Source organism: Heliconius melpomene, chromosome 12 (assembly GCF_056956725.1).
Source record: "Heliconius melpomene rosina isolate 202511_hmr_F chromosome 12, ASM5695672v1, whole genome shotgun sequence".
Lineage (NCBI taxonomy): Eukaryota > Metazoa > Arthropoda > Insecta > Lepidoptera > Nymphalidae > Heliconius > Heliconius melpomene.
In genome coordinates this window covers 1,544,424-1,555,638 of record NC_140400.1, presented here as the reverse complement: position 1 = coordinate 1,555,638, position 11,215 = coordinate 1,544,424, and positions in this window count along the sequence as shown.

The following is an 11,215-nucleotide window of genomic DNA, read 5'->3' as shown; positions in this document are numbered from 1 at the left end:
GGCGTTGAGCTCCGCATTCAACATGCAATCATTGAAAATTGGATGGCTTTCTCTGCCTACCCGGCTTTTCGCAGGATAGTGTGAAGATAACAAAAATGATATATTTGGCACAATTTTGGAAATAAATAAATAAAAATAATTACGCCAAGAAATGTATTTTGTTTTCCAAAAAAAGAAACTAACATGTTAATGTCAGGTTCCCAAAGGAATTTTAAACAATTAGGTTGAACAAGTAGTAGTGAAACTTCAAAACTAAAATATAACAAAAAACTCACTGGCTTCATACAGCAAATATATATTTTTTAAAACAGTACATTTTTAATCGCAACATTAACTTTTATTTGTCTTAAAGCTCACTAATTACATTAGAAATAAATTAATAATATAAATAAAATTACTAATTACTCTACACTTAAGTAAACTTAAGTAAATATTATTAATAAGTATAAATATTTGTTATACATTTTAACTAAAGTATTAAAAAAAATAATAAAATTAAAAAAGAAATATTAATACAATTTAAAAGAAAGAAAGTAAGTCCCCTAGAGGAGTCCCCGCCATAAGAAAACAATGCGCTATCTTCACTTCGAGACAGTGACCGCCCGTGACACGTTGATAACGGGTTTTAATATATCTTCGGAGGTCTGGAGTTCTATTTCGGGACGATTTAGTAAATAATGTTTGTTTTGATAATTGTGTAAATAGTATAATGAACCGGAATGTGCGCAGTGGTGTAGTGTCTGTCTGAAAAAGCGAAGGTTGTTGGTTCGTTTTTCAATCGGAATGATTATATTTTATTTATTTATTTTTTTGCTTGAGTAGACAAGTGCGGCGTTAAGTTCCGTTACTCAACACAATGCCTCTCGAATTCCGCAGAGAGTACGGAACGGAAGTGTATAAGTGGGAATGGAGTGTCTTAACACTACGCATCCAGATTATCTTCGTCTCTCCTGGTATGTGCTGAATACAGCGTTAACCTAAAAATATTTATACATATTTTTTAATAATAAATTTCAATTTGATTTTGAAAATATTTTGAAAAATATTTACAATTTTCAGGAGACTACACATATAAGCCGCAAAAGGCTTTTATATAATATACAAGAAATTGCAAAAATATACAAGAAAAATTTAAGTGTTCCTCACAAATTGTTTGAACAATTGTCGACGTCCTTTCTCAGAAGATCAAATATAAATTGTTTGTCTTTTACAAATAAGTACTTTTCCTCATGCTCAGCTCATGCTTTATTTCTTATAGTAGTGTGGACAGAGATAATCTAGTGTTAAAACACTAAGTTCTCCTTTTACTGATTTGGGTCGTGGAATTCATTGTCGCACTTCATGTTCCTAGAGCGTGGAAATAAAAAAAAAACTATTTCCTGAAAGGAAATCAAACCCACAACTAAAGGCTTTATTTAACACGATAGCCTCAAGTAAGTAGTAACTTTTCCTCATTTAATGTTAAAAATACATTTGTTTTTTCTCATCTTCTCTCTAGATCGATCATGTAGCAGGAATGGGTATCCAGAAGGAACCTAGTGTTAGGACACTCCGTTCCCCATTTTCCGCGAACTTTCGAGGCACTGCGTGTTGAGCGGAGGAATTCAACTCAACCAGAGAGAAAAAATGAAAATATTAATGAATAATAATTCATTTTCCGAGTGGGGATCAAAGCCACAACTCTCGCCTTACAATCACAATCCTGTGTCCCTGCGCAACGACGGTCTCATAAATATATTTCAATCGACAAATTACGAAGAAAAGACTAACGAAGGAAAATGGGGGCGAAATTGTTACTTAATAATCATAATTTATTTAATTAAAATTATGTCAGCAAGTACCTAACTTGATTAATTTATTTAATCGATATTCTTTTTGGAATTTGGGTTAAGAAAAAAAAAGAATGGAGAGCCGAGTGTGTTGACACTAGGTTTTCTCTATATACCCATCTCTATGCTGTGTGCGGGATACAGCGTAAAGCTAAAAATAGTACTTGAGTGAAACTACGGCAGTTTCTTAGTCTCACTCATGTCAAGAAACATGGTAATTATAAATTTTATAATACCGTTATAGCACTTATCGACAAAAAAGCATTAATTATTCCGGCCTAATATCACTTAAAGGCTAATTGATATCTCTGAGAGTTAGTTTGCAGATTTTGCGGTTAATACAAAAAAAATAATAATTTCAAAATCTGTAACATTAACTATATTTTTCGTAGATATAGTATACTGTATGTATCTATCTATTTATACTGGTAACAAAGAAAAGCGCGACACGAGTTCGGCCACTCAACGAAAATTATGCGGAAAATGGGTTAACAGAGTGTCTTAACACTATCTCCCCTCTGCCTACCTAGTAGGGTATATTGTATACAAAGTAAAATTAAACAAAAATCTTAAACTAGTCACAAGCATAGCAGCAGGCGACAACTAGTATGTACATATAAAGTGTGTTGAGCAAATACTAAGGTATCGGTAATTCACCTGCCACAGAGAGGACGTTCACCGTACGATTCGTAATACTGGCGACCTCGCGGCGACCTCGGTCTTCTTCCTCAAAATATACCTTTTGTATTTCTATAAGAGGGTCTTGTGGCACAGTTGCACAGATAGTAGTGGGTTTGAATTCTATTAAATACTTATATGTACCTAATAAGTTTTAATGGGTATGTAATAAATAGAGCACAACGGTTTTTCAGCTTAAAGGTGAAGTTCATGGGTTCGATTCCCATTCAGTTGAATGAATTATATTTGTTTCCTCGCTCTAGTAACAATGTGCGGTGTTGAATTCCGCGGTGCAAATTATATAGTTATGGATTCAATGTTCAGGTTTGTGTAATGTGCATATGTATTTTCATCCCCCCCTTCCCCACGTGTCATAAGTAACACAAATAACAGCGTTAGGTTCCGTTACCCAATAAAATAACATATTATAATAGGGTAAATTCGATTTCATAATTTCAAACGTATATTATATTTATATAATTAATATGAGAAAAGGGAATTTTGCAATCACCTGGTTTTCTATATAACGTAACCGTAAGTGACACAACAATTAAAAAGTTTAACGTCATTCAATAAATCATTGTATTAGTATTATTAATAAGTTAGTAAGCATACTGCACTTGCTCTTGACCGCGGCTTCGCTTCTAAATAACTAAAGGTTTTAAATAAAACTGCTTAATCGTGTAGTTAAAGTTAAAGTTAATTTAGGATCGTGTATATGGGTCATAATCAGAAAAAGTGTACATTTTGTGTCTTTTCTTGTCCCGCTACTTTGAATGCGTTTTAAAAATACAATTTCAAAGATAATTTTAATATTTTGCCATTTAACATAAATTTATTTATTAACTTAAAGATTTTTGTAATGTTTTTAATGTATTAAGGCTAATAATAGTATTTTTTGTTAGTTGCAAAAAACTTTTCAAAATGCTTCCATACAATTTTTCGTGTCCCATTCACCACTTTATTTTTTAAGAATTGATTTGTTACGAATGTTTATGGTTTTATTTGATTTCAGATATTTTTATATTACTTTACTTTAGGCATAATATTAAATAGAACTACTTTTATTTAAAACATTATTTAGTAAATAAGATATATAAATTAAGTAAATTTGTCCCAAAATATTGTCTTTTTGTTACTCAGGGCTAGTAACGTACAATTAAATCATGAACGCAATTATTTTGGATGGTATTTAATATTAGTTTTTATTGTGGCACCATTATTCTAAAAGTCAATGTTGTCGTAGCTACAACCAGTAGTGTTCTCTCAGCAGTTGAGGGGTTCAAATGTTTTAGAGTGAATGCGTGAAATTGCATCTCAGGGTTATAAACGGCCTTTATTTTGGTAAGTATTGTATAAATTCGTTTTCTTGTTTATGTTATTTGCTTCTTTATACAAAATCTCAAAAAAAGAACTTCAGTGCTTGCACATGCAACACGTGGCTTATGAGCAAATATTTAAAAAGGTTAGAATTTCTCAGAGTTTATTCTCAAGTTCGTTATATTTCGTTACGTAATGAAACTGAGGAAATATGAAGCCTAGTTCATAATTACGTTACCATCGGAAGATATGTATATAAATTGCTGGCATATGAAAAAAAATATTAGTGACTTTTGATAACGTAAAGTAACCAACAATATATATATAATATTTTTAAGTTTTTAGCCTGTTTGCTTGTTTGTCTATGAGTTTGTGCACGCTTATCTCAGAAACGGCTTAACCGATTTAGTTAAAAACATTTTTTATTCTTCCTGAAATTAGTTGTGATTTTGTAATTACTATTTTTTTCTCTGGAGATAGTACATTAATAAATATGTAGCTCAGGCGGGTGAGGTTTTTATTTAAAAACAAAAACGTTCTGTACTAGCGTTGTTAAAGATCTAAACAATAAACATGAAATATTATTAAATACCTATTGATAAATATTTTTTTATTTTCGGTCAGCGTCATGGCTCCTTTGTCAAATGCTGAAAGACAAAAAAGATATAGAGAACATCTTAAAAAGACCAATCCTATTAAATATGAAGATATGCGGAATAAACACTTACAAAGAATTAAACTTAATTCCAGTGATAACGACTCAAATTTTGATATATTTTAAAGTGGATTTAATTTTATCATTAACTTTGTAATCTCTAACTAGAAATATAAGTTTATTACGTTACACTAGCATTATTACTAGCATTATTATATTGTTAATATTGTCACTTTGTTATGTTTTCTTACATTTATAATCTGTTAATTCAACGATTGAATCTTTAAATTTTAATTTGTGTCTCAATAAATTAAAAAAAAATAATAGTTTTATTCATATAATATTCTTATTTTGTTGTGTATAATGCCTTATAACATCAGTTTCGTAACAAACATTATCAGTGTTGTTACTTATCAGTTACGTTACGAATTTGAAATTGTCCACTTTTCTGATTATGACCCATATATGTCGAGGCCAGTCGTGGCGCAAGGGCATACGTGTAAACGCGAAAGGTTGTAGATTCGATTCCCACCCAAACAAATGAAATATTTTCATTTTTTCACTCTGGTGTCGAAGTTTGTTGAGTTCGCCATTCAACAACACAATGCCTCCAGAAATCGGCATTTGGGTAACATCGAAACTCTTAATGTCGTAAACTTAATATAGGTTCAGAACAAAAATTCAACTCAAACCAGTAGTTTTTAAGATTAGGGCATCCAAACAAACAAACAGCTTTATAATAATAATATTATTAGAATAGATATTATGTAGAACACATTTTATGATACCCTGAGTCAGTCATCTTGGAATATTTTTATAGGTTCCGTATAAAATACGGATAATTGTTTCAGCTGTTTCAGTAAATAAATAATATATGTAAAAGTAAGTAATAGTAATAAATCATACTATTGTGTTGAGATTTCAAGGTATGACGTCATTTTGGTACTTGTGGAATGACTTCAGCATATACGATTGTGAGTTTAGTTTTCACTTGGGTGGTTATGATTGCAGTGTTCGGGGTACCCTAAAGTAACCTAGTGTTAAAATTCCTATTTTTCGTCTAATTTTTCAATTCAATGTTGAATGGGGAAACTCAACGCTGCGCTTTGTCTTTTTTACCAGAGGGAGTCTTCTAAAAAGGCAGACTAATGCCAGGAAGGATCCTGGCATTGGGTCTGCCTTTCTGCTTAAAATATGTAAAAAGTAATTAATTCCTCTAAGTGGGAATCATATCGATAGTGCCGCTGGCAGAGGCAAGGGCAAATTTTTATATTATTATTTTCGTTGCCTACAGCCTCGCTAAGAACTATTAAAACGCGAGAATGAGTGTCGTCACTAAATACACAGTAACTGTACTCCTACGTTAATAGAACCTGTCACAATAACTCTTGTGTTAATGGAACTTGTCAAATAAATGCGTAATAAATAAATATAAAAAAAGGAAATATATATAATTTCAATTAATCTTGCAGAGAGAATTGACTTTTTTCGTTCCGTCTCGTGCTTTTATAGAATGCGTAGCATAGATAGCGGAATTTAACGCTGCATTTTGTATAAATAGAACGAGGAAAATTTGAAATCCATAATAGGTACACATAATAAAATTGTAACCGACCAGTGTCTGTACATGGAAGATATTATCAGAAAATCTTTTATTGGGGCATCAGCAAACTTTCCTTAAAATTTAGTTTTGTTTTATTTCAATCGATTGATAAATAATAAAATTGTATTAATATAAAGTTTTTTTTCACGAAATTGTTACAAAAGGCTATTTTATTGAATCGCTATTTTAGTTTCTAATATGAAGATTATGTCTTTAGAATAATAATCTTATTAGAAAACGACACTAAATAATAGTAATAAGTAAATAATTCATTGTATACTTCAAGCGGGCGAAGCCGTGAGCGGGTCGCTAGCTATAAATAGCTATAAATATAATTAATACTCTCCCGAGTGGAACTTCCACCTACAACTGTCACGTAATAGCATCCGTGGTCCAACTGCGCCACGGTTAGGCAAAAATATTCTATGATAATATTTCAACGATTCCGTAACATAATGAGTACCAACTTGTAATCTGTTAGCGAGACAGATTGTGGGTTCGATTTCTACTTGAGGAAATGAACTATTTATTATTTTCTTTTATTCAATATTTTATTATAAAAGTGCGGCGTTCAGTTCCAAAGCTCCAGCCTCCAAAATTTCACGGAAAGTCTGAAACGGAGTGTACTAAAACGAGCCTAGTGCTCGCTCTGCCTACCTTGCTATGTGCGGGATACAAAATGCCGTTAAAATAAATAAATAAATAAAATCTAGATCTAAAAGTAAGGCCTAGATACAATATTTTACCGTTACAAATTCATTGCATACTTTTTTGTTCTATCGCCAATCGAAGGTTAAAAGTTATCGGTTATGTTTGAGGAAAACTCGCTGGGAATCACCTTAGCTACAGACGTACGGTACTGTACATGTTACTAGGTTGCATTTTTTTACTTTTCCTAGATTTCCATGGCTTAAATGAAAAGATGTAAATTTTAAATATGTACTAAAAATACGTTTTCTTAATATTGTTTTTCCTTAGAGTAATTTTATTTTAACTTTTCACTGTATCCCGCACGAAGTAGGGTAGGTGAAAGGAACCTGGAAATCTAGTGTAAAGACACTCCGTTCCTATTAAGCAATACAATAAAAAGATACCCTTGTGGCACAGTGGCACAGAATCTAACAGTACATGTAACCGTGGGATCAATCCAGTCTCAAGGTAGTGATTATATTAAAATTGTTTTCATCACCTTTTATTTAAAAGGAGTGTCTTACCACTAATTTCCCTCAGCATGGTATGCGGAAGAATAGAATCTATTACATAAATCATCTATAACAAATATTATATAATAGAAAAAAATCATTTGCTATTACTCCTAGCCCTCGGCCTTGACTGCCATTGACATCGTTGATTCTTTGACGTTGACTCGTCACCAATACATTACATTGTCATACGACTCCAACATTTATTATAATGCGCAATTATATTATATATTGTTTTTTTATTATCTTAAATGAGGAAGAGCGACTTAGCTAGTCGCACTTCAGTCGCTAGTAGCACGAGGATTGTGTGTTCGATTCCCACTAGAGGGAATTAATTATTTTCATTTTTTCGCTCTGAACCTCTTACTCTTCGAAGCTTCAGTTATGTATATATTAGTAGGTAGGTACTTGATCGTTTCATGGTTAAATAAAAACATAGTTTTTGCTAAAAGAAATAATGCTATAAAAGAAGAAATGTCACAACACAAAAGACAACACAAAGTCAGTCAACACAAATTTATTAATAGCTGGACCACTATGTCAATTTTATTTTAGTATCACCCATCGATACCTAATGTCTCGGTAATTGAATGAAAACTGGAGAACGGAGTGTCTTAATGGGACCGGAGTGACAAAACATTAGTTTCTCTCCGTCTATCCTGCTATATGGGAGATACAGCGTGAAGCTGAAAAAAACATAGAGAATTGGGCTTTGTTCATCAAAGCCTTAATTAAATATGTAACCATTTCAAAACCTGCGATAAGTACTGAGATTGAAGATAAACACTCTTCCGTAAGGGACGATCCTAACAAATCCTCTTATATGTATGTTATGTAATAATTTTATATACGCATACCGTCGCTATTATTATAGGTAGGGTAAAACCGGGATAGATGCCGCAGTGGGATAGATGCCCCATTTTCAAAATACCTAACTTCCCGAACTCGCGACAAAAAAAAAATTGTACAAGCAGGAGCCACAGTCTTCCCGCACCAAAGTTATTCACGGACATTCGTGCAATGAGGACGCGTTTAGCACATTTTAATAAATATCTCCGCGGCGAAAGTCGCGAACGCGTCAAAGATTTAAAGGTTAATATTTTGCGTTGTATAACTTTATAATTTGTAATCAATTACGCTATATTTTTTATTACGTCGATGTACTGGTTCATTAAGACTGTATCTAAGTGCTTATAGATTCTATTTTGTTTATAATTTACTAAAAAAATTCCTTGGCATCTATCCCTATCAAAAAGGATAGTTGCCCTGATTTTTCGAGGTATAGGTGCCCTTAGGGGAGTTAGGTATATATTTTTAAAATATTTTTTAAAGTATTTATTAAATTAGCATTTTTTAAACACAAGAAAGATATATATATATAGCTAAGAGAAAGCAAAAACAATTGATAACTAAGTTAGACTGTTTCATTAGAATGTTTAGAATGTTTTGAAAACTATGAAAATACGAAGTCGCAATCCGACTGGATTCAATGTGTAATGTGTCAGAACTAGCTACATGAAACCTGTACACTTTTCAGAAATTATTGCGCAAGATGTGGAAAAATAAAAACGCTATTTGGCTAAATTTTAATTAAATTGGAATAACGAATATTATATATTATATATATTATATATATTATATATTATAATATTATATATTATATTTGAGATAATTAGAGAATTAGAATAGATGATTAGAATAGATAACTAAAAATTATATTTTGTTCTTTTTAATATAAAAATGTATAATTGTGCAATGTGGATGTTAGTATTTATGATATTATAATATTTTAATTTATAATATTAGTGTTTTACAAGAAAAAATATTAAGAATTGTAATTTTGTTGTAAAATTTAACTTAAAAAATATGATAATGGATGTTGAAAGAATTAATATTTTAGTTACACAAATGTTTTAAAATTTTAATAAGATTTTAAAAAAACACTATATAACTTTTCATTATTATGATTATGTTTGTTGGAAACAAAATTGCTGTTTTAAAATTAGAAATATTTAACAATTGGTTTGGTTTTTTCATTTAATCGGTATAAAGTGCACCTACATTACTCTGCAGGCATCTATCCTCCCCAGCATTTTCATAGTGGGGCAACTATCCATATAGGTGGGCATCTATCCTCAAAATTAGTGTTTCACGAAAAGCTATTTTTTGCAAAGTCTATATTTGATTTGTTAAAAAAAAATATAAGTAATTCATCACAAAGGATTGAGCTAGCTAAATAAATAAAAATGATTCCTATAAAAAATATATTTTATCTAATTAGGTGGACATTTCAAAAAGTAGGGCATCTATCCCGGTTTTACCCTATATTAAATTAAGAGGTATTACTAAAAAAATACGTGGTCTTCCGGTTTGACAAAATAAATAATTCTGGGACCTAAGAATTTAGTTTCATGCTGTATCGCAGGGTAGGCAGAGGGAACCTAGTGTTAGGAGTTAAGATCCGTTTCCCACTTTTCGCCCATTGAACGATTCCGAGACATTGCAGGTTAAGTGGAACTCAATCACTTGTAATTGATATTGACGCTATTGTTGAGTGTCTTATTAGAGCAAGGAATTAAAAATCTTCCCCCCAATTGGGAATTGAACCCTCAACCGTCCACCGTTTGCAGTCAGACGCTGTAACGGTTCTTAAAACATGTGGATTACCGCTCGGACTTATGAATTGTTATACTTCTTGTTATCAAAACGAAGCATCCCGTTGAATTACGCCATTCAATGCCTCGAGATTTCCGCAGAATATGGAGAACGGAGTGTCTTAACGGATTTATACGGAATATATGTGAAGCTCAGAAAAATGAACAAAAAATGTTGTTTATTCTTATCAGGTTAATGTATAAATAAATTACAAAGTAGTTCATTTGGTTCAAAGTGACATTATGTATTTAATTATGTTAATTCAGATTTGCTCTAAAAACTGTTTTCCTTGAGGAAAATGAGGGAATTCACCACATTCTAAGGCAATTTAGTTTCGAGTTAAGATCGTGACTGCTATCTAATTTTATTTACGTAAACTAAGTGACGAAAGGCTTGCGACCTTCGTGGTGCAGCGGTCGTCTAGACGGCGTCTTGCTGTAAGTTCGATGGTTTTACATTCGATTCTCACTCAACGGATTGAATTGTTTTCATTTCCTCGCTCTAGTAACAAGGTAAAGTGCGAGGTTGAGTTTCCATTCTGTAGAACTCAACTTTCTTGTTTTGTCGTTAAAATATTTTTATATGTATTAGAATAATCATAACTAACGTTTTAATGATTTTGTTTACAAAGGTCTTCCAAATTAGATATTTCTACAGGCTTACTAGCTTTAAAAAACTCCGTTTCCCACTTTCCGAAGATTTTCCTAGACATTGCACGTTGAATGTGGAAACTAAACGCGCGTCTTATTATCAGGGGAAGTAATGAAAATGTTTAATAATTCATTCCCCTGCGTGGGAATCAAACCCATAACCGTCGCGCTTACAGTCCGCGAAAGCTTCAAATAGAAAATTATAATTATATAGGTTCTCTGTTTGTCCCGAGGTATTTGGTTTCATCACACACTGATAGCCTTTACTGAGAATTATACAAGTTTGTTATTCCAATATTTGTTGAATAACTTAAAATCAACAATCCCAAAATTAATCAGACTGAAATGATAATTTTGTTTTGAATATTATGTTTTCATACATAATAGTAGTAGGTTGCCTAACAAAGTATTGTTAGGATTATTGTTTTATAGCTTCACGCAGGATAGGCAGAGGGAACCTGGGAATCTATTGTTAAGAGACTCCGTTCCCCATTAAGACACTTCCATTCTCAACTTTTGGCTGTATTCCGAAGGCATTGGGTGCTACAATGGCGTGATGAAAAGGTGGAATTAGTGAGGAATGTGCGAATGTGCGCTGGTAAAGTTTCTGACTGTGAGCGCAA